Source organism: Puma concolor, chromosome E1 (assembly GCF_028749965.1).
Source record: "Puma concolor isolate L17-30 chromosome E1, mPumCon1.1.hap2, whole genome shotgun sequence".
Lineage (NCBI taxonomy): Eukaryota > Metazoa > Chordata > Mammalia > Carnivora > Felidae > Puma > Puma concolor.
This window is the reverse complement of record NC_141680.1, coordinates 34,233,803-34,254,604: the sequence shown is the minus strand read 5'-3', so window position 1 is coordinate 34,254,604 and position 20,802 is coordinate 34,233,803. Positions and strand designations below refer to the sequence as shown.

Sequence of the window (20,802 nt, the reverse complement as noted above, 5' to 3'; positions counted from 1 at the left end):
CTCGCTCTCTACTAAATCCAGTACGTAAGCCGCACTGCTGTTCGTGTGGTTTCTTTAAATGCATATTTGACCAAATTAATTACCTGTTTAAAATTCTCCTATGCCTCCTCCCCCTTTAACTCTTACTATACCAATACAAGATTTCACGTACTTTAGCTTCATATACAAATGTCATAAACTGGTCCTTAATTATCAATCAAAAATGTTAATATTCATTTGAAGAGCAGTAATCTAAATTATTTATGGTTTATCTGCAAATACTGAGCCACAAAACTCTTTGTCATTACAAAACCTTTCTATCTAGCATGCTCAGACAGGGTTTCCATGGGTCTACTTAACTAAATGTTTAATGGCTGAAATTTCACTCATCTGCCCTTCATGTCTGTCTGTCTACCTATCTATCTGTCTATCTATCTATCCATCTACCTACTTACTTTGTCAAAACAGATAAAGATCTTAAAGGTAACTATAAAATATTATTGTTCTTGACTCCAAAAGCAAGTGGAATCATGTAAAAGGGTTTAAGAAAAATAAGTTTCTTAAATTATGTCCTTCTGAACAAATGGCTCCACACAGAATATGTAGAAAGGATCGGAAGTAACACTTTGTGTGCAATATCTGAATATTTTGTTAAATATAGAAATATTAAAGTCAGCATTCTAACATTATTTCCATGTTTACTAAATAAATGATACTCTACAGGGATTAATCAAAAATAAAATATTCAAAAATTTAATACACTTTGACCCAAGGATTTTATTTCTGATAATCTTTAATAAAGACATCATTGCAATACCAAAAAAGGTTTCATACACAATAGCATTTAATGCACTAATAGGGGAATATTATTCATTAAAAATTTAGGGAAAATTATAATATCATTAAAACACTAATATGATATATAATGAAACAAAGGTGTTTTTAAAAATTTATTTTAATGTTTATTTTTGAGATAGAAAGAGAGAGCATGAGCAGGGGAGGGGCAGAGAGAGACGGAGACACAGAATCTGAAGCAGGCTCCAGGCTCCTGGCTGTACAGAGACAGAGGGCTTAAACCCACAGTCTGTGAAATCATGACCTGAGCCAAAGTCGGACACTTAACCAACTGAGCCACCCAGGTGCTCCAAAGTTTTAAAGTTATATATGACATGTAATCTCAATTTTACAAGTATATCCAGACTCAACTGAAATAAATTACACGAAACTATTAACAGTGGTTGCATTCTATAATGAAATGTGAAATTTTTCATTTTTATCATTAACTGTTTTTCAAAGTATCTTTAAAGTGTGTATAAATTTTATATTGCAAAAAAAAAAAAAAACACTGCATTTTTAAAAAGGGCAATTAGGGACACCTGGGTGGCTCAGTCCTTCTATGCATCCACCTCTTGATTTCGGGCCAGGTCATGATCTCGCGGTTTGGGAGTTTGAGCCTCGCGGAGCCTGCTTGGTGTGTTGTATCTCTCTGTCTCTCCCTCCCTCCCTCCCACACACACTCTCTCTCTCAATATAAATAAACTTTAAAAAATTAAAAGTAAAATAAATGAAAGGGAAGGTTATGTAGAATGGAGGCAATGCAGCAGTTCTACATGAACATTTAGAGGATTCAATCATTATCTGTTTTAGTCTTCCAAAGATTAGTCTCCTCTAAATTTTATTTAAATAGATTGATTAACAAGTATGCAAAATAAACTTTTTGGTCTTGTTAGATTTTATGGCTTCATTGGGTTGGAAACAAATCTACTGGAAGTTTGGTTTGGGAACATGTTACAGCTGCATTATTGGAAGGTAACTTACTAAAGTGCATTGGTAAATGATTTCCTCACAAATTAGAAATATACACTCTCATCGTCATCTGTTAGAATTCCAAGCATATACAGAGAGAGACTCCATCTTATCCAAATAGACAAATTAAAGGATTACTTAAATTAACTTTTATTTTTCACTTGAGGCTACTCTTTGTTCAAACTTTCCACAGTTTTTGAGATAATTGAGATTTTATAGAGCATTTTCATGTTAAAAATTGAAGAGGTCATGTAATTTTGATATTTCTCTGCAGAAAATGTCTCCCTAACATTAGCAGTCAACTGTTATAAAACCTTTCATTTGAAAATCTAAAGGAGTTTTGCAAATTTGATTCATCACAACACAGTGAGTTCTCTTATTTAATCAGCTACTCCTCTCTGATTATATAGTTCAGATTAAAGTCCCAGTTAATGTGGAAACAGACCGTAAACAATTGGCCCTAAATGATCCAATAAAACGCAGATTTGCAAAAGAGAAAATTATATATTGGGATTGAAATAGCAAAGCCCAAAACCTTTGACTTACCAAGAAAAATAAAATAAAAACGTCTGCACTCAAATCTTAGAATTATGAAAACCTGTTCTTTTATCTAGAAATGTATCCACATGTATTTTGCCTTATATCAATTAAAGAAATATAATAATAATAACAATGGCCACTTCTTGAGCACTTAGTATGTCCCAATATCTATACTCTTGCGTTATTTATGGGTTTAAAAATATTAAGTGAATTATTCCATTTAATTTTAAATAAATGTTATTGAAGTACAGCGTATATACAAAAAATGCATGTCAAAAGTGGAGAGATCATGACTTCTCACAAAATATACATGCTCTGTAACAACCATCGATATTAAGAAGCAGAGCATAAGTAGTACTCCTAAAGCAACTTAATATTTTCTTTCAACCATTAACTCTGCTATATTAGCAACTATACTTCTGATTTCTATCACCATGGGTAGAATTATGTTATGTATGATGGTGTGACTGAAATAATTTTTCATTCAACATTGAACTTAAGAAATTCACCCACATTTTTGTGTGTAGGCATAATTTTAAATTCTTATTTCTTCTAGTATTTCACTGGATAATATTACAGAGGTTACTTATCCAGTCTCCTAGCGATGGATATTTGGATGTTTCTAAAATTTTGACTTCAAGTAATAATGTTGCTATGAGCATTCATATATATTCAATTTTAGTAGATACTGTTAAGAGATTTCTGAAGTGGTTGTACCAATGTATACTTTCACCACTGGTGGGACATCAACCTTGGTACTATTTATCTTTTTATATCAGGGGTTGAGAATGTTTATCCTTTTTTTGAAGTGTGTGTGTTCAAGTTATTAATAATACGTATATGTACACAATATACTCTAAGGCTTTCTACTCTTTAAATGTTATATTTTAATAAATAAGAATTCTTAAATATAGGTAGATTTTTCATATTTTGGTATCATGGCTCTGCACTATGTCCTGATAAACACATCTTTACCTAGTCTAAGATCATGGAGATATTCCATTATCTTATAAAAGCTTTTTTCTTTTACCCTTTATGTTTACATATACAACAGGAATTATTTTCTGTAGATGGTGTAAAGCTTTTACATACTCCATGATTTATTTATATATGAATTTGGAAAAATATAGATTGATATTTATAGGGAAGTATTTCAAAGGTCATTCTTTCTATATCCTACAGTTTTGTATTAGTCACAAATCAAGTGATTGCTTATGTGTGTTCTGTTTCTGGACATTATTCTATTGATTTGTCTATTCCTGTGCCAAAACCACTGTCACTGTTGTTGTTTTATAAATAAGTGTCAATACCTGCTCATGCAAACCTTTTAGTTTTGTTCATTTTCAAGATGATATTTTCAGTTCTTGGCCCTTTATGTTAAAATTTTAGAATCAGCTTGTCAGTAATGACGAATTAACAGTGCTAGGACTTTGAAGGGTTTTCAGTGAATCTACAAAGAAACAGGGGGTATTAACATCTTTACAATATTGCCTCTTACAATCTGTGGACATGATTTATACCACAGTTTGTTTACAACTATTTCCCCCTGAAAGGAGGAAATTACTGAAAGTAACTAATGTAGATTTCTGCGTAACAGTTTTGTATACATTAAGATACAATGTACACACATTTTACTAATTCTGGGTGTTCGAATTTTAATGCTACTGCAAATAGTATCGTTAAAAATTATATTTTTTCTGAATCCATGTAGCATGAAGTACTAAATGTCAAATATAATCTTGACTCAAAGTGAACTTTAATGAGTGAAGGATATTTGTTGCCAGATCAAGAGAGAAACTCTGGGCCACGATTTCTTTTGAGAAAGGTACCATTATTTACATACTTTGTGATTCTAAATTTTTAGCATTTTAAATATATCATTTAATTGTCCTTTGTGTTGCATTGTTTCTGTAGAGAATCTATCAGATTTATTGTTGCTTCGTTGAGGTACAGTGTTGTTTCCCTTCCCTCTGGTGGCTCTTTTTACTGGGTTTTTTATTTGTTTGTTTGATTCATTAGGTCAGAGATAGAAAATAAAGATATAGATATGCCTACATATGTATATATACATATTTTCTCACACATTTATACACATATAAATATATGTGTCTAAAACATGTACATTATATATATCATATATGTATGAATATAAAATGTATAATATATATGTAGATATAATGGATATTTTCTCATACCCTTATAAATATATACATCTATACATATACACACATACCCACATGCATATTACTCAGAAACACACACCCTCACACACACACACACACACACACACACACACACACATTGATATGAACTATGAGTTCACACCAATTACAATTTAATACTTCCAATTATAATTTAACACCACAGGAGTCTTTCAGATTTTCCCACTTTTTTAAGTTTATTTATTTGTCATGAACCATGAGATCGTGACCTGAGCCGAAATCATCAGTCATTCAACCGACTGAGCCACCCAGGGGCCGCCCCCCTTCCCATTTTTATAATTCCTTTCTCTGACAGTAAGAAACCTGGCTGACATCGCCTTCAGTTTACTTAACTGATCAGCCCTCCACCGTTGTTTTCAACACATGTCTGTGTCCACCACTACCTCCCAGTGAAGAAGCTTCTCACACTCCTCAGACACTGATGCTCTGATCTGCGTGGTACCCTTCTCACTTTGCTTTGGCTCCAGTACCTCTGGACTACAGTTGACTCTCCTACTTTTATAGGTACCCTTCCCCCTCACCCCATGGGGCTCCGACGTCAGTGCTGGGCTGTGCAGTTGTCTTTAATCTTGTGCAGGTACCCCCTCATTCACTAGGTCTTTGAAAGGCTTCTCTGGGTTGCTACTGCTCCCCTACATGCATGCTCCCCACATCTAGCACAGGCTCCAAAATTCTGCTTTGAGCTGCAGCCACTGACCTTATGAGGTTCGGTTCAACTCTTGCTCACCTTGTTGGTAGGGTACAGCCTTGAAGGAGTATTTAACCTACTCTAATCCCTCCTCCGGGTCAGGTCCTGAGCTCCACTTTTTCTCTCTGTAGGAGCACAAGGCTATTAAAACTTCTGTTTAGGCTTTCAGCTCCTTTCTGCAGGATCTCTTAAAGCCCTCACGCTACATCTTACGAATGGCAGATGCCTCCATGGGCAAAGCTTAGAGTGCCTGCCCTCCGTCTTCTGCCTCAATTCCTTCAAGTCCTCCCTGCCTTGAAAGCCCCAGATTCCAATTTCTACCTTCCTAGTCTTATGACATTATCAAAAGGTCTGCCAGTTTTTTGCCTGGATTCTGAATCTTCTGCTATTCTGTAATTAATTCACTGACTATCCAGGAGAGAAAATCAGCATAGAGAATTCTTTAATAAACTTCTTTCTCTCAGAGATCTTGGCCCTACAACCTCGGACTCATTTGGCAGCTTTCCAGTACGTTCAAAAAGTACATTTTTATTCAGTTTTTCTAGTTGTTCTTGATGAGGGTGGTCTGCTACAAGTTATTCCATCATGGTCCTGTTTCAATTAATTTTTACAAAACCCAATGGGATGCATTTTATAGCAGACATTTTAAAAGAAGAGAGAACTGAGATACAGGAATGTACTATTATCATGGTCACAACATCCAGCGAGATCTGGATCTCAACCTCAGCCATCTGACTTTAGAAGTATTGCTGTTAATATTGTACCTTTTATCACCATAAGTCAGTGTCTCCTCTTACTCTACATTTATTCTAGATTTGCAAGTAGTCTGTATAAACAGCCCACAACTAAGAGGAAGAATTAATAAAAAGTGAAAGAAAGGGGCGGGGGGAAGCTGTCCATTATCAAACTGACTCAACAGAAGAAGTGATGCACTTGTTTGCCTATTGGAGGCCTTATCTATGTCAGTTTCTTCATTTGTCACTATTGACAGTGGGGTGGATAATGCTTTGTTGGGAAACAACTAGCCTGTGCCCTGGAGGATGTTTAATAGCATCCCAGGCTTCTACCCACTAGATGCCGGCAACATCCTCCAGTTGTGATGAGCAAAATGTCTCCAGACAATGCCAAATGGCCCCTGGGAGGTAGAATCACCCTTGGTTGAACACCATTGACTTATAATAAAAGATAATTTTCCAAATAGGGTAGGTCATTTGTATCAAACTCCTAATACATTCCCTCTGTGTTGGTTTGGAACTGAAAAGTACAACTTAATTTGTTTTTCAAATTCCCACTAAATCTGAAGGACCATAAAACTCAAATTCGATAAGATACATGCAGTGGGATCTGCACAAGCAGAAATAAGACAAAATAGATGAGAAACAGCGGCAAGTGCATTACTGGTTGTGTCCTTCTCTGAATAGAAATCTATAAAACAATAAATAAGCTGCCACGTTCAGCATAGCTTAGCCTTGTCTTTCATAATTCCCCACAGTGTGCTTAGAGGAAAAGAGTTTAATTCCTATTGAACTTTTATCCAAATTTAGTAAAAAGCAATATAAATCTTTCTCGGGCCCTCTGCGATTCCCCTACCTGCCACATCATCACTCTTTTGCTTGCCAGTATAAAGAGTTTGGCTTTTGTTTTCAAGAAGGTTGGAAGCTGTCACTTATGCTGCAATTATGAAAAATGTGCTCTGAATTTATTTCAACCAGGCGGGAATAGGATCCTGACATAGGCAAGAACTTTTCAACTCGGAATCAGGTCAACTGCCAAATAATTGCATGTAGCTCCTTCAGAATAGCAACTTTTGTTCACTCACCTTTTCATTTCAAACCCTCCCACAGTGCCTAATATGCACTGGAACAAATATAGTAGTCCCCCCTCCCTTATGGATGGTTTTGCTTTCCATGGTCAACCAGGGTCTGGAAGCACATGATAATGCTTCTGATGAATTGTCAGAAGGTCCATAGCACCCTAACGCTATGTCACAATGCCTATGTCATTTACCTCACTTCCTCACATCACATAGGCATCTTCTCATCCCCACCATCACAAGAATGGTGAGTATAGTGTAGGAAGATATTTTTAAAGAGAGAAAGAGACCACATTCACATAACTTTGATCATAGTATATTGTTATAGTTGTTCTATTTTATTATTAGTTATTGGTGTTAATCTCTGGCTATGCCTAATGTATAAATTAAACTTTATCATATATATATATATATATATATATATATATATATATATATATAGGAAACAATAGAGTATATGTAGGGTTCAGTAATATCCAGGGTCATCCTTTTGGGAGTCTTGGAACATACCTCCCACAGATAAGGGGTGACTATTGTACTAACTAATATGTATCAAGTACTTTCATAAGTAAAATGAATAAGTAAATAAATGTTCAAAGAATATATTATCCTTAGTGACTTTGATAAAAAAATATATGAATTCACACACCACACACACACACACACACACACACACACATACACTTAAGATACTTTAATGTGACTACAAGATTCTTCCTTTAAGGAAGAACTTTTGCCCTAAGTATAGTCTATTGCATTATTGGAAGCAGTCAGTGAACTATATTCTGAGTTTTTACTGTATAATAATGACACCGTGTTTGTTACTTTTATAAGCTCCAATAGATACTCATTTGTAAGTTTAAAAAATATATTCAGAACACAAGGGCAGAAAACTGCCCACATAAATCTAAACATTTTGGGATGTGACAGATAAGAGAAGTAATGCTGAAAATGGTTACAGATATTTCACTTTAGCTGAAAAGCAAAAGAAGAAACACCTCATAACATATAAAGCCACAGTCACTCTATGATAAATATATAAATTCAAAATTACCAACATCAAAGAAAAGAATAAACAGATACATCACTTATGCAATGCACCCGCATCATTAGTCATCACTAATGAAGATTTGCTTTTGAATCAATAGAGAAAATAGGAGTTCATGCAAAATGTGTATATCTTTGTTATACAATACATGTCTTCTGTTTTTAAAAATTTGTAATCTACCTTTTCTGCCAATATAATCAGTAAGCAAAAAATGCTAACATCTACAAAGAGAAGCTAAATGACATGCAAAAAGTTACCCTAAACAAAATACTATTCATAGATATCAAGAACTCTTAGACTGTCTTGGTCCATTCAGGCTATGAAAGGATACCACAGACTGGGTGGCTTTAAAAAACAAATGTTTTTCTCACAGTTCTGGAGGCTGGAAATCCAAGAGCAGGGCGCCAGCATGGTTGGGTTGTGGTGACAGCCTTCTTTCACATTACAGGTGGCCATTTTCTCCTTGTATCCTCTAATGGCAGAGAGCAGAGAGAAGCAGGCTCTCTCTTGGGATTCTTACAGGGGCACTAATCCCATTCCCGAAGGTTCCGCCCTCATGACTTCAGCTAATCCTAATTAATTTACAAAGACCTGACCTCCCCATACTATCACACTGAGAGGAAGGGTTTCAACATATGAATTTTGAGGGGGGAACCACAACATTCAGTCCATAACATGGATAATATTGGGTTTGGGTTCAGCCATATTCTTCTGCATGCATTTCATTAGATTTCCCTTTCTCTGACTTTGCCTGTACTCTTTCCCTTGCTGATTCATGTTAAATCTTCTTAAAAGGTTTTTGGGTTTTGTTTTTCAATCCATAATTAAATATACCTTCTCTTGGGAGCACCTGGGTGGCTCACTCAGTTAAGTGTCCAACTTTGGCCTGGGTCATGATTTCACGTTGTATAAGTTTGAGCCCTGCACTGGGCTCTCTGCTCTCAGCACAGAGCCTGCTTTGGATCCTCTGGTCCCCTCTCTCTCTGCCCCTCCCCGGCTCATTCTCCCTCTCACTCAAAATCAATAAATTTAATAAATAAATAAATAAATAAATGTACATTCTTTTGGTAAATTTCCTGACATCATTACTTTGAATTACATTTCTTTCCTGTGAACTCCCACTGAATCTACTCATCTCACTGACTTTCAACTGGTAGTTTAGTATAGTTAATTTAATTAGTAACATAACTAATAATGTAACCAGTACATACATTTTCCCCTTATATTTCACATGTACCTTAAAAAGCAGATGATAAGTGAAATACACAAATATATGCAATGCTCTGTAAACAAACAAGGTATAAGCCATGCCATGTTTTCTAATTCCCAAGCTGGTGCAATCCTAATGAACTTCCAGAGCAGAAACTTATCTTTCATCTTTCAAACTTAAGATTTTGCCTAAAATACATCATTTGTGGACCATTACCAATATCAGAACTGATTCATTAAATTCCCAGCTCAGGGGTGTTTGTGCTTACGTATCTAAAAAAATAATTTGGCTCATTGTGTAGTAATTATTTACCTGCAGTGGCCTAAAATCGCCAATGTTTATAGACCTGGGCAATGATGTCACTTCCGGCATACTTTACAGTGCTAACATTTTGCAGTGTAAGCTGAATTCTTAACCACTTTACTGCTTCCTAGCTCGATGGTAACTTTTGAGCCATACTGAATCTAACAATCTTTCCCAGAAAAAGTGGAGAATGTTGGTGTGTTGAAATTCAAGTATTAACTAGAATTTTCTCTTAGTATTTAATAAGATTGATGCCTCTATAATCTAATTCACAGCTGATGGCAGCCTTAAGATTCTTTTCTCCCAGAAGGGGCAGGTCCCAGCTTGCTATGGAGATGACCCCTTGCAAAATAAATGGCACCAGGCAACTAATTTCAACCAAACTATTGCCTCGTAGCGTAAGATGTTTACATTCTTTTTTTGTTGTTTGTTTTGTTTTGTATTACCCCAATTTTAAGATTTTTCTCATCTTTAATCATTTTTGAGGGAAGTTCAAAAGATACTCAAGCTATGTTTCTTTTTTCTCAGATCTATTTCCAAACCAAAGTTTTTCCCTATCTCTTCACAGATGGCAAAGGGGACCAGAGGGTAGATTAATGCCTTTCTGCAGTTGACCTCTCTGAGAATCAAGCTTCTATCCTGTGACTATAAGAATTCATTCTTGGGGCGCCTGGGTGGCTCAGTCGGTTAAGCGTCCGACTTCAGCTCAGGTCACGATCTCACGGTCCGTGAGTTCGAGCCCCACGTTGGGCTCTGGGCTGATGGCTCAGAGCCTGGAGCCTGCTTCCGATTCTGTGTCTCCCTCTCTCTCTGCCCCTCCCCCGTTCATGCTCTGTCTCTCTCTGTCTCAAAAAAAATAAATAAACGTTAAAAAAAAATTTAAAAAAAAATAAAAAAAGAATTCATTCTTGTATAGATGCTCACATAAATGATAATAATTTTATTATGATCCTGAATACTGCAAAATTCATATTTATTAGACATTCTTAATTCCGTATCTTATACAGCATCCAGAACGTACTGTCACCTTGAATGAAAACCATAAGGCACCCAAATACAGAAAGAGAACTCTGTATGAATTGCTGTTCTCTGTGAAACCCTTCAGGACGTTCTCTTTTTATTAGAGATATGGTTTTAACTAGCTCAGTTCCCTCAACTCAGTGAGAAGTTTGTGATCTCTTATATTTTTTAACATCTCGTTCATAATTAAATAACTATGTGGTAAGATTTATTCAAACTAAGCTAAAATTACTCTCATTTGGCAAGAGACCAAGTCTTAATAAAATAACACGTTTAAATCCTTTTAGTATCAGGATGCACTAAATACTCATAGAAAAACATTGGCATTTTTCCCACAGATGAACTCTGAATCTATTATTTATTATTGCTTTAAATAAATGTCATGTGTACACTTAGGCAAATAATATTCCACATCAATTCCAAGATACAGTGTAGCCCAACAGGGGATCTTTGAGCTTCATTATCATGGACTGCCTTATTTCCAGATCATAACCTTAATCACGTCTCATGTCTTAGGGAGTGCAAATCTACTACTAACCATTCATCTTAGGAAATGCATGTTGCTTCATGTGGCTTTAATTAACATGAAACAAACTTTAAGGCATATGTAGTGAGCTCTGCTTTTCCTCACTAGGTAAATGGTTATATCTCTTTCTTTTAATAGCCAATGTATAAAGAATCTGGAATAATCTTTTTCCCACAAGATATGTAGCAGGAAAAAAAAAAAACAGTTAACATAATATTGAGTTGTTGGTAACAAATTAATTTGTGTTAGGAAATTTGTATTGGAAATCATAGGCTGTGCTTAAATTAAGAGAGAAAGGAAGTCTGTGAAACCCAAAGTCTATTTAGTTGCAAATGGCTTTTCCTAATGTGTTATCAAGAGTCATAACTATGTTGGTACTTAGTAAGTTTACAAAGTTATCTTTTCCTGGGGCAGATATTCCAGTGTGTGTATGTATATGTATCCACATATATGTATGCATGTATGTATGCATACAATGTTTTTGGAGATTATGACTACAATTATTCTTTTTCTAAATTTTTTATATGTTTTTTTTAATTTTATTTTTTGAGAGAGAGAAAGACAGAGTACAAGCAGGGGAGGGGCAGAGAGAGAGGTAGGTATTCAATCCAAAGCAGGCTCCAGGCTCTGAGCTGTCAACACACGGCCCTAGAAAGGGCTGGAACTCAACAGAGTACAAGATCATGACCTGAGCTAAAGTCGGATGGTCAACTGACTGAGCCACCCAGGTGCCCCTGACTACAGTTATTCTTTTTTTTTTAATTATTTTTTAACGCTTACTTATTTTTGAGACAGAGGAGACAGAGCATGAACGGGGGAGGGTCATAGAGAGAGGGAGACACAGAATCTGAAACAGGCTCCAGGCTCTGTCAGCACAGAGCCTGACGCAGGGCTCAAACTCACAGACCGTGAGATCATGACCTGAGCCACAGTCTGACGCTTAACCCTCTGAGCCACCCAAGCGCCTCTGACTACAGTTATTCTTAACAAGTGCTCTGGACAGCTTCCTTAAAATTCTTTTATTTAAATTTTTTTCATGTTTGTTTATTTTGAATGAGAGAGAGACAGAGCGCAAGCAGGGGAGGGGCAGAGAGAGAGGGAGACACAGAATCCAAAGCAGGTTCCATGCTCTGAGCTGTCAGCATAGAGCCTGACACAGGGTTCCTACCCACAAACCATGAGATCATGACCTAAGCCGAAGTCAGACGCTTAACCGACTGAGCCACCCAGGCACCCCAACTTCTGTAAAATTCTTAAGTCAACAAAACAAAACTTAATTCTGTGCAACCATATGTGCACGCATGCACATACACACAGACACTCCTACTTTTGTTGGATAGTATTTATATATGTATTAAAAATGAAGTTTCTGTTGCTCTATGTAGGAAAACCTAGTTAAGCACCATTTCTTGCAAAAATATATCTGAGTACGATGCGTATATAGCACATTTATTAATACACCAGCTTTGGAGTTGGGCTCAAAGGTTCTTTTTTTTTTTTTTTTTTTGGGGGGGGGACAGAGAAAGACCGAGCATGAATGGGGGAGGGGCAGAGAGAGAGAGAGACACACAGAATCGGAAACAGGCTCCAGGCTCTGAGCCATCAGCCCAGAGCCTGACGCGGGGCTCGAACTCACGGACCGCGGGATCGTGACCTGGCCGAAGTCGGACGCTTAACCGACTGCGCCACCCAGGCGCCCCTGGGCTCAAAGGTTCTAATCCAGATTGCAACATGCTAGCTTTGTGACTGTTAAAAATGGCTTTTCTTCTCTAATTCTTTGTGTTCTAATGTTATGAGGCCGTGTTAATAAGTACTACATCATAGAGGGTTGTCATTATGATTAAAGGAAATGATGTTTGCAAAGTACCTATTGCAATTCAAATTCATTAGTATCTGAAATAGAATACTCAACAAGTGTTTAATATAATAATAATAACTAAAATAACTAAACTATTAATAATGACTGAAGATATTCAAGATGTACTCTTTCATCCCATTAAAAATATTTCACTATTAGCTTGCAATTTCACCTTTACATATGTATTTTTATTATATTAATTTTTTAATTTGTTCTTAGAATATTCACTGAACTTCTGTATTCTTCCTTTATTGTGCCAGTACATAGGATAGTATGGTGGTCAAAGCAGACATAGTCTTTTCCTTATGGAGCTTGCAAAGTAGTAGGGAGAAAGAGATAATAATTGTGTAAATACATGACTATATACTCTGATAATGGCTAAAAATTTAAAGTGAAATTGCTAAACACCAGTAATTATAAGGAAGATCTATTCTTTTTTTTTTTTTTTTAATTTTTTAACGTTTATTTATTTTTGAGACAGAGAGAGACAGAGCATGAATGGGGGAGGGGCAGAGAGAGAGAGGAAGACACAGAATCCGAAGCAGGCTCCAGGCTCTCAGCCATCAGCACAGAGCCTGACGTGGAGCTCGAACTCGCGGACCGCGAGATCATGACCTGAGTTGAAGTCGGACGCTTAACCGACTGAGCCACCCAGGCGCCCCAAGGAAGATCTATTCTAATCTGAGACACAGTCCCGAAGACAAGACATCATATGCAATATCTGGGACAATATTGTATTAAAATACCTAAAGTATTTGTTTACCTGAAATATTTGGTCATCTGCAATTCACATTTAGAGAGGCTTCTCCAAGAATTTGCTCCTGGGTTGAAAACTGAAGAATAAGTAAGCATTGTCAAAGTAGTGCAGATGTTGGAAGTTTTCTGGGGTAGAAGACAGCACTTGCAATTATCCTGGAGTGGAGGGAACATCTTAAAAATTGATGGTGCTGGAGGTGCATGGGCAGTTCAGTTGGTTAAGCGACCATCTCTTGATTTCAACCCCGGTCATGATCTCATGGCTTCTGAGACCCAGCCCCACAGAGTGTGGAACCTGCGTGGGATTCTCTCTCTCCCTCCTTCTCTGTCTCTCTGCCCCTCCCCCACTCATGCTCATTCTCATGTTCTCTCAAAATAAATAATTAAACATTAAAAAAAAAGAATTGATAGTTCAATAGAGCTGGGGCTCAGAAAACAAGAGAGGTGGTATTCCACAGAGTTAGATAGATAGGCAGGTCTAGATAAGCAAGGATCTTGATCCATACTTGATTGGAAGTCAATAAAAGTTTTAGGCATTAGAGTAGCATCAGATTTACATTTTAGTCACAGGAACTTTTCCAACATCACCTCTGTCACTTCTTATACACAGCTCTTCTTCACAGAGTTGTCCCAGTGTGCACTTATTGATGAGGCCAAGCCCTCACAAAAAGTCAAGGAAAAGCCACTAAATATGTGAGCATAAATAGCCAAGTAGATAGGGCAAGCATGTTGAGGCAATGTGATGGAAAGTGGAAAAGTGCTGAGATCCAGGGCTGAAATTACCTCCTGAGGTATTACGAACAACTCTGAGATTGCTGTGGATAAGTATTTATGGTTACATTTAATTAATATTTTCACCAGGATAACTATCAAAGGATGTGTATGTTTGAAAGACCTAAAGACTTTTGATACACATCATCAAATGCTTTTTTTAAGTTTATTTATTTAGAAAGAGAAAGAGAGCAGGGGAGGGGCAGAGACAAACAGGGAGAGAGAGAGAGAGAGAGAGAGAGAGAGAGAGGATCCAGGCAGGCTCTGTGCTGTCAGCACCGAGGATAGCATGCAGCCTGCATGGGGCTTTATCTCATGAACTCCAAGGTCATGACCCCAGCCTAAATCAAGATCTGGCTGCTTAACCGGCTGAGCCACCCAGGTGCCCCACACATCATCAAATTCTAAGGTAGTTATTTTTTATGTTACAATGATGTGAAAATTACGTAACGATGTTTTGCCCTAACTTAGTTTATGGAGGGCATTTTGTTTTAATATAGTGTCCAATAACAACTAACATGAAGTATTACAGAAAGGATAGATTTTCAAATCACACTGCCCTGGGTTTGAATTTTGGCTCTGCCAGTTGATATTCCTGCGATCACAGGAATTAATTATGTAGGGATGTTAGTTCATTTCCTCTGGAAGTAGTTTTTATGTCCTTAATATTAACTTTGGTGAAAAAAAATTTAATTGCATTTACTTTTACACATATGTTAAATGTTAAATAAAGACATCTATTTGGAACCAACAAAGATATGTAAGGAAGCCATTTCTCATTAACCAACTTATGGAAAAAAGAGGAAATCTGTAGTTAGAAACATACAAAGCAGAGATAATGCACTGGCATGAAATGAGACTTTACACAAAAAGCATTATACAAACAAAACCTATTAATAAGTTGCAGGGGTTATGAAACAGTATGCTGCTTAAGTTAAAAAAATTGAAAAAAAGAAAAACCCAATCCTCAATGTCCTATTTGTGGAGAGAAGCAGCTAATATTTGGAAAGGTTATTGTGTAAGCAAAACTTGGTGGGAGGGTGTTGGTTTCAGTTCAGTATATTGTATGCATCCTCCACATAGGGCAAAATAAAATAATTATTGTTTTCAGTTGTTTTAATTGGCTATATAGGAGAACCCACAGTAAATACGACAAGCTAAAAAGTGAGCAAAGGTAAGAGAATTTTTAAAATATTCAGGGGTGAGTTTCTATGGATTCAGTAGATGTCAACATAGTTTGGACTACTGCTAATGAATTACTGCTTATGGGGTCAGCCATGTACATACAACAAGCCAGTACGGTCTATATTATTATTCCCATTTTGCAGACGAGAACATGGAGGCTCAACTAATGTGAGTAACTCACTGACTGCAACACAACTATGGAGTGAAAGCATTGGGATTGAAGCTTAGATCTGTCTGATACTGGCACCTGCTCTCATTCTGCTCTGTCCATGCCATCTCAGAAACCTCATCCTACTAGAGTATAAACCACTGTTCTTGAACCAACCCGTTCTCTTTTCATATTAACAGGTAACTAGTGAGAGAAGAGTAGAGAAGGGAGGGAAAGCAGAATTTTCCAGAAAGTCCAGCGTCTTAGAAATTCAAAAGGGTTCAAGGTGTCAAAACCCAGCTTCTCCCTGCAGCAGTGATAGGAAGGGTTTGCTGTTGGTTAACAAGAAAGTTGAGAGCCCATCTCAATACCTTGGAGGTATAAACACTGAGGGAAATGTTTCAGCAACCTGCAGGGGATGTGTTATATTTGTCTTCTTGCCTGAGGAACTTGCCAATTATGTGAAAATGCCAACTGGTCTCCTTACCTGATTTTGAGTAATACCTCTCAAGAAAATAAAAATGTCCAGAGATAGTAAGCAAAAATCATACAAGATGAAAATATTGAAAAGACTTTCTTTTCCTGAGGAGGCAGAGGCAAATTAAAATATTTCAAGAGTAGGCAATTAAAAAAAAAAATGACAGAGAATGAAAAGAAAAGGAGAAATAATCTATTCATATAGAAGCAGTGCAGAAATTTCAACATTAAGAATGTTTTCTCAGTTAATTTGTTAATTTAGAAACTCAAGATTAAACCAATATATTGTATGATGCTATAAACCATAAACTTACACACAAATGCATACAAACTTTGAATTATGACTATAGAAGCACAATAAATGCATGGACATACACATCTAAAAGGACAGTCAGGGGCACCAGGGTGGCTAAGTCACGTGAGCATCCAAATTCAGCTCAGGTCAGGATCTCACAGTTCATAGGTTCGAGCCCCTGTAGGGCTCTGCTAACAGCTTGGAGCCTGGAGCCTGCTTCGGATTGTTTGTTTCCCTCTCTCTCTGCCTCTCTCATGCTCTCTCTCTCTCTCTCTCTCTCTCTCTCTCAAAAATAAAATAAACACTAAAAAAAATAACTAACTAAATAAATAAAAGGAGAGTCATTGCTGGTTGTTTGGGTGTGGCAGAATCATGTGTCATTTTTTTCTCCTATTTGCAAAATTGTGCCTTCTGTATTATCTGCAATGAAAATGGAATACTTGCTCATACACAAATGTATACCTCTTCCCATAGAAGCCATAGAAGGCTCCACAACTTTCCACAACACACAAAAATTCACAAGAATTATAAGATTTAAGGGAATGTGTTTTGTGTGTGAAGATATTCTAGTGATGTGTAGGAATACTCTTTGGAGAGAGAGAGAGAGATGCAATATTGGTTATATATACACCTGGCATAACCAGGGAGTATACTTTTGTTCTGGAATGTTCTGTTCCATGTTTCGTTCTGGTATTTTTTTTGCCAAGGATTATAATCTTTTTTCTCTATTATGTACTTCACTCAGTGCAGGTGGGTCACGGACGTTTTTCTTTTGCTTTCCCCACCTTGGACTATCCAGCATTAGAACCCCAATACCTTCATGTTTGAAGGATCCCTCTATTATAAGTCCTTGTGGGTGGAAGGGACTGCATGTATCCTGGCCTCCTGACACTAAGATGTGCCTATTTATATAGGCACATGACTCAGGTTTGGCCAATCAGATGGCTCCATTCTACTGAGGGTTTTGTTGGGTAGAAGCAGCAACATATTGAGCTTCTAGGGGTACCGATGGCAGAACAAATTCAAGTGTCCAGTGGCATTGCTTGGTACAAGCTTTGGGATGGATCCACCCTTCGGTAAGGGATGATAGCCCTTCTTTCACTCTGTTGCTTTTGATACCTGGCCTCCACTGCTGTGTCCATTTGCAAAGCTTGGTTCTAAAGCTGACCCCTCAATTGGTAATGCACCCACTATCATTTTAATGAATTCATTTTATTCCTAAATCAGTCAAAGTTGGTTTCTGTTGTTTGTATTTAAAAAGTCCTGACGGATACCAAGTGTGAAGAAATAATTCTTGGACACAACAAGTAAAAGAACTTACGGGAATGTATCCTTAATTGTTTTGAAATTGGGGATAGAAGTGTAAAAATCTTGGAGCATGGGTGGTGGTTTAACTTTTCCCAGTTAAAAACATCGTGCCAGACATTCATTTGGCAAAGAAAGGAGGAAATTGAATGGTGATACCTGGAACACACAGTAGGTGTTTAAAACTAAATTTGGTTTACTCGACCGTGGTTTATGATATTTTAACAGCAGTTTTCAGCAAAAGGATGGTACACGCCTTATCAGATCTGGTAGGAATATTTGTTTATCTTTGTTCAAAAATTGTGAGGGATTTAAAGTTGTTACTGCAGAAGAAAATCCCCTAATCAAATGACTTTTTTTTTTATTAAGGACAGTAGATGTTCATTCATAAAATATGCATTTAGTGCTTTCTCTGTGTCAGGTACTAAGTTGCCGGAAAGAGAAAAACATGATCAATCTCTTCTCTCTAGAAATGTCTATTTTGCACTGTCTTAGTTACTTTCTATCCATATCATAATATTTTGTTCATTTGTTTGTATCCCATTGATTTGTGAATTCCTTGGGGATATGGGACTTATTTTCTATTTATTTATGTTCCTAGAACATAACACAATCTCTCATACATAACTGGCTTTCAAAAAATGTATACCAAATGAATAAGTGAATGAATGAATAAATGAATAAAAAATGACATAAGTAAGTAGCCTGAACAATCACCCTTAGTGAGTTCTATTTGCATCCCAGTCAACTTGCTTATCAGTGACATGAGGGAACACAGAGGCAAGCTTATCAAACACACAGATGCTTTCTGTGCAGTATAAGAAATACCTACGACATATAATGACAATCGGAGATCTCAATATTTATTATCTGGTGTAACTGAGAAAATATTTGGAAGAGTTTATTATAATATATTTCAATTTGTTCCTTTAAAAATTATCAGCTGTCTAGGATGAAGCTGGAACAGACCTGGCTTAAAAGCAGGTAATATAGGGGCGCCTGGGTGGCTCAGTCAGCGACCAATTTTGGCTCAGGTCATGATCTCGTGGTTTGTGAGTTCAAGCCCTGCGTTGGGATCTGTGCTGGCAGCTCAGGCTGGGGAGCCTGCTTTGGATTCTCTGTTTCCTTCTCTCTCTCTGCCCTTTCCCCACTTGTGCTCTTTCTCTCTCTCTCAAAAATAAATAAACGTTAAAATTTTTTTTAAAAAAAGCAGTTAATACAGGGGCACCTGGCTGGCTCAGTCAGTAGAGCATGCGAGTCTTGACCTCAGGGTTGTGAGTTTGAGGCCCATGTTGGGCATAGAGATTATTACTTAACAAAAGAGCAGGTAATAGAATGTGATGAATTAACAGATAGAAAATGAAGGTAACACTGACAGCACCCTCTGTGAGGCAGCAGTGTAACAGGTCTTCTCTGTCAATTCTGTCTGTAAGGAAGGGAGACAGCCATCCCCTCTGCACTGCACTGGTCAGGCTCTGCATGGAAAACTGTGTTCTCTGTGGCTCTGAATTTGAAGGTTTCTGAAAAAGACCACATTCAGAAAAGTGTGATCTTTATGCTGAAGTGTTTGAAAACCAGAATATACACTTTAACCACCTGAGGAAATGCAGTCTAGAAACACTTAGCATAAGCATAATGTAATTAACTCAAGATCTAGAAATTAATTACTGGAATTCTAAAGTGCCCAATCATCTTTTCAGACTAGGCATGGAACAGCAAATCAGCAGTTCAAGGAGCTGACGAGAAAAGAACAAAGAGCAGAGGGTAAGATGGGCAAGTGAATGGACAACCTGAAACATGGGTTATTGTCAGAGACTTGTTTTTACCTGTTTCCTGTGCTTCAAAGACCTGGCCTAAGGAAAGGGCAAATGCATATACAAAAGTAGGACAAATAGGCTAATGTGCTCAAAAGCTATTTTAAGAAGCATCTGTATTTCTACCGGTAAACTTTTTATAAAATAAAATGATCAGAATACAAAGATGACATTGAACATGGGGTGGGGAGGTCAGGTCCAAGTGCCTTGACTGGAACTCTTTGAGTAGTGACTGATGATACCAGAGAGGGAGGCCATAGACAAAAATACAAGTTTGAGGGAAAATTTACATACGATGAATTCTTAAAAACACTTTCAATTAAAAAACTTTGCCTTGAGGCACCTGGCTGGCTCAGTCGGGGAGCACGAGACTCTTGATCTCGGGGTTGTTAAGTTTGAGCCCCACATTGGATGCAGAGATTTCTTAAAATGTTAAAAAAAAAACACAAAAAAAAACCCTCTGACTTTATTCAATTTACGAGAGTGATGGATTTTTTTTCCAATTAACATAAATCTTTTGAGATGTTGTATATAGAAATGTTTAAGATATTTTATAAATTAAGTTTTTTTTATGCATGGAGGAAAACTAAAGAGTAATAGTTTTAATGGTTATTTCTTTATTCTGAGAGAGAACTCAAGTGAAAGAGGGGCAGAGAGAGAGAATCTCAAACAGGCTCCATGCTGTCAGTGCAAAATCTTGTGCGGGGCTCAAACCCAAGAACTGTGAGATCATGACCTGAGCTGAAATTGAATGGGACATTTAACTGATTGAGCCACCCAGGTGCCCCTAAAGAGTATTTTTTTAAACCTTTAAAATCCATTTATCCTTTATAGAAGTAGGACAGACTCTGAGACTACCTGAACTAAATTCTGAATTTCAGTATTTTCTGGCTGAGTGATCTTTAACAAATTAGTTACCCTGTCATTGCCTAGGTTTCCTTACCTGTTAAATCATGGTAATAGTGCACTGAATTGAATGAGATAGTAATAATTTAGAAAAATATCTGTCATGTGGTAAGCACAAAAAGGTTTGCTGAA

General features: G+C 37.0%; 1 long non-coding RNA gene across 4 annotated transcripts in view; it reads left to right on the top strand.

The window, feature by feature from the left end:
- Positions 1-7,263: 7,263 nt before the first annotated feature.
- Positions 7,264-20,802, top strand: part of LOC147574257 (uncharacterized) — a 177,914-nt gene continuing 164,375 nt past the window's right edge. For all 4 annotated transcript variants that reach the window (XR_015243720.1, XR_015243722.1, XR_015243723.1 and 1 more), the window contains exons 1-3: positions 7,264-7,295; positions 18,894-18,934; positions 19,651-19,714. This is a non-coding gene — a long non-coding RNA (uncharacterized LOC147574257). The remainder of the gene's footprint in view (positions 7,296-18,893; positions 18,935-19,650; positions 19,715-20,802) is intronic.